We start from the raw sequence: 4,527 nt of genomic DNA, 5'->3' as shown, positions 1-4,527 counted from the left end.
CCCCCCCCCATGCTCACCCTCTCTCTTTCAAATAATAAATAAATCTTAAAATGGTCCACGTTTCATATATTCCGGGTCGCTCAGTAGATCCCCAGGTAAGCCAGAATAGTTGCATCTTTATGTCATTGGTCACAAGGGAGATGAGAATCTCCCTCTGCCCCCCCCCCATGCTCACCCTCTCTCTTTCAAATAATAAATAAATCTTAAAATGGTCCACGTTTCATATATTCCGGGTCGCTCAGTAGATCCCCAGGTAAGCCAGAATAGTTGCATCTTTATGTCATTGGTCACAAGGGAGATGAGAAGGGCTAATCAAGGTAAAATCAATCCACGCTGGTGGTAAGCCAATTTTATATCACTTTCCTAGTGGGACAGTCTTTACATGCAAAGAATAACAAACAAGGCAAGTTTGGTGAAAGATCTAATGTTATGGTTATCACAGCTATAGCATCCTCACCTCTTTCTCTCATTATATTCTGCTTCAGCTCTCCCCCTTTTTAAAAATTCACTAGGCCTTAATAAAGCTCGAGAGGAAGAACTCTGATTCTTAACTTTAGTGCCAGCAGCAAGCACTACGAGCTGCTGGCACTAAAGTTAAGAATCAGAGGTGAGGATGCTATAGCTGTGGATAGTTGGGAATTTACCCTAGTTTAGGAATCATGGAGACGTGAAAGATGAGAAGGAGTTAGCCAAAGAGTAAGTGTAGAGAAAACAAGTGCCAAATTTCAGAAGGACCCTGACTGTACAGCAAGTGGTAGCAGGTGGAACGGACAGGCCTAGATTTGCCAGGGCAACGATTGGAAATGGAGGTTTCGAATGGAGTAGAATCCAAGCTGGATAGAAGGGGACAGGGAGATGGGCAAAGGAAAGAGCCCTCAGAATTTTAGAAAACAGCTGTGGTGGTATTAGATGAGGAAGGCTGAAGGCGAAGAGGTCCCAGTCAGAGTGGAATGCCACAATTTATTTCAGAGAGAGTAGGTCTGGACCCGACAAGGTCTTGGGTGCAACTGTGAGAGACGTGATTGAATTGAGGGAGGGCAGAATTATGATGGTGATAAGGGTGGTCAAGAACTAGAGGGGGAGAGTAATGGATGGCTGGTTCCCTTGGATCTTGAAGATACTCCGAGAGATGGCAGGACTTGGGGAGGAGAGGGGCCCATTTCCAAAGTGACCCTCTAGAACAAGTCTAAGTAGTTAATAGATGTCCACTAAGAGAGATAGTGGACAGGGATATGGCCAAATGCCATGAGGTTCAAAGAACTAGCTTTGCAGACAAGCAAAACTTTTAGAAAGTTTTTAGGAAGGAGGTGTGTGGGAAAGGAGGACACTGACCCCACCTACCCCAAACCCTAGTCTTCCTTAATTCTTCCCATTTCAGTCTACTGATATAGTCTACTGATTGACCTCCAGAATGCGTTTTCAATCAGTTCTCTTTACTTCCACGTCACTCTTCAGGTTCAAAACACCAGCATCTCTCATGCAGGTGGTTTCAACTGCCTACCTCTCCTCTCTATTCATTTTTGCCACCACACAATCCATTTCCTCTAGATCTACTCAGACCGTGCCATTCCCCCCACCCTAAACGCTTTAGTGGCTTCCTATAGCTCTTCAACTACAATCCAGACTTTCTGTGAGGCCCTGCAGGGCCACTCTGCTGTTGGCTCTATTCTCCTGACCCATGGGTTTCCTCTGTCCCTGCAGGAAGGCGAGCCCAGTGCCAACGACCCCATTCATGGTGCTGTGCACATTGTGGCTCTTGGAAGGTACTCGATATTTGTTAAACAGGTGAAAGAACAGTATCCTCTTCAGAGGACTGTGCGAGAGAGAGGTTTAGATGAATGCCAGGAGGTTAAGGCTGGAGAAGGGTTTCATTATGGAATGTGCTCCAGAGGAATCAAAGGAAGGACTTAGTGACTAGTTAAGTGGAAGCACAGGGAATTTTGAGGTTTGTGGTACTAGCAGACTGTACAATTAGGGTATAACAGGTAAACTAAGTATTAAGAAATAGACCAGGATTTAAGGTGGCCAACCTGCCAACACTTTTCATATGGTTTTGGGCAACATAAAACTTCTGAAGTTTTAAGATTTGAGTTAGGGCATAACTATAGAACCCTCTGTGTCAAGTAATTTTTTTCACACTTTCTAGGAATACTTGGGGATTTGATTTTTTATTAGGGTGAGGAACAGTAGTTTGTGGATGATTTCATTGTTTCTCTATTACAGTAGACTAGAAGCTCTCAAACTTTTTTTCATGGGTGCCTGGGTGGCTCAGTGGGTTAAGCCTCTGCCTTCGGCTCAGGTCATGACCTCAGGGTCCTGGGATCGAGGCCCACATTGGGCTCTCTGCTCAGCAGGGAGCCTGCTTCCCCCTCCCCTCTGTCTGCCTATCTCTATGCCTACTTGTGATCTCTCTCTGTCAAATAAATGAATAAAATCTTTAAAAAAAAAAAAAAAACTTTTTTTCATGACCCCAGAGTCAAAAATACATTTCGTATCACCTGTTATACAGATCGTATAAGAGATACAAGGTTTTTACACAAAATAATGTCTTTCTTATTGTCCTCTCATAGATTTTTTTTAAAAAGATTTTATTTATTTATTTGACAGAGAGGTCACAAGTGGAGGGGGGGAACCCACTTTAGTGGGACCCACTAAAAACTAATCTGTAACTTGAAAAACATTATTCTAGAAGATGAGGAGTATCTTTTCTCTGAATGATAGAGTGGCTTATACATCTGTTTTGATTTTGTCCCTTCTAGAGGGAGTCGGGAGAGAGATAGAAAGGGGAGGAAAAGGGCTTTTGGGGTGCCTGGCTGGCTCAGTGGGAAGAGCATGAAACGCTTGATCTTAGGGTTGTGAGTTCAAATCCCACATTGGGTGTAGAGATTTTTATATCAACAAAGATGATAGGTTCATAATATTTTTGGGCGAATAACAAATAATTCAAAAGGCCTCTGTCCCATTGTCTTTTTCTTGCTCTGTTTGCAAATACCCCTTGCACAGGCCAGTGAAATGGGGAGTGAGTAACTAATTCTTTTCTTTAGATCTACTTTCTGTCACTCTTAATTGTCTTTATTAATGTGAAACCTCTTTTATTGCCACACATGTCATAGGTAGGCCTTGAACTGCAAAGTTACTGGGCTGTTAAAAGCTCATATAAATTATCCCAAAGAAAGTCAAATTTGAAACACTTTCACGAACTCTCTAGAAATTATATAACAGCATTTAGAAGCGAAAGTATTTTAAGTTATAGTCCTTTAAATGAACAGTGTCCATTAACTGTAAGCTAAAATGCCAAAGATAAAACCCCAGGACTCTCAGAGGACTTGTAGCATTATTACTGAAAGAAATGAAGCTCGATGATGACATAGGTTTTACGATTCTTTTATTTTTTTCTGATATCATGATGATGTTTATTTTACAAAGTTGGAGGATTAAAAAAAAGATGCTTAAGTGAACTTTTGTTATATTTTCTTTCAGTTTTCCCTATGAACTGTAGTTTTTTTGTGTTTTTGTTGTTGTTGTTGTTGCTTTATCTTTAAGTAAACACTACACCCAGCATGAGACTTGAACCTGCAACTCCAAGATCAAGAGTGGTATGTTCTCAGGCTTTCTGCTCAGCAGGGAGCCTGCTTCCTCCTCTCTCTCTGCCTGCCTCTCTGCCTACTCGTGATCTCTGTCTGTCAAATAAATAAAATCTTTAAAAAAAAAAAAAAAGAGTGGTATGCTCCACCAACTGAGCCAGCCAGGTGCCCCATGAAATGGAGCTTTTAAATACTATTTGAGTTCATCAGTATCTTTTTACCGGTCCTTGGTGATTTTTTACTGTTATGATGAAATATATAATACTTGTATATAATTCTTTATACCTGTCTCTGGATTATTTTGGTGTGATAAAGTCCATAAGTAGACTACACTAGGTTAAAGGGTTTGAAAATTCTTAAGGCTTTGATATTGCTAAATTGGGCTCCAAAAAGCTTGTGTCTGTTTGCTTACTTACCGGCAGTGTGTGAAAGTGCCCATCTCATGCTTTTTCCTCTTGCCAACTCTAGATATTTCTAAGAAATGTTGCCATTTTGTTAGAGGAGAAATGTAATCATTTTAATTTGCATCTTTGTGATTATTTTGAAAGTTGTTTTCTTATGTTTATTGGCCATTTTTCTTTGTTCATTGATACTGCCTACATCTAAGACATCATTTAAGTTAAACACACTGTTAATGTAACATCCCTTTAAAGTGGACTAAACTTTCCATTTTGTAGTTTATATTAGGACTGCTTTCTTGGAGGTTAGTTTATATCAAATGACTTAAAATATGGGGTGCCTGGGTGGCTCAGTGGGTTAAAGCCTCTGCCTTCGGCTCAGGTCGTGATCCCAGGGTCCTGGGATTGAGCCCTGCATTGGGCTCTCTGCTCATGGGGGAGCCTGCTTCCCTTCCTCTCTCTCTGCCTGCCCCTCTGCCTACTTGTGATCTCTCTCTGTCAAGTAAATAAATAAATAAAATCTTAAAAAAAAAAAAAGACTTAAA

The sequence above is a fragment of the Enhydra lutris genome, unplaced genomic scaffold (assembly GCF_002288905.1).
Source record: "Enhydra lutris kenyoni isolate GAN:26980312 unplaced genomic scaffold, ASM228890v2 scaffoldscaffold25, whole genome shotgun sequence".
In the NCBI taxonomy this organism is placed as follows: Eukaryota; Metazoa; Chordata; class Mammalia; order Carnivora; family Mustelidae; genus Enhydra; species Enhydra lutris.
This window is presented reverse-complemented; position numbering follows the sequence as displayed.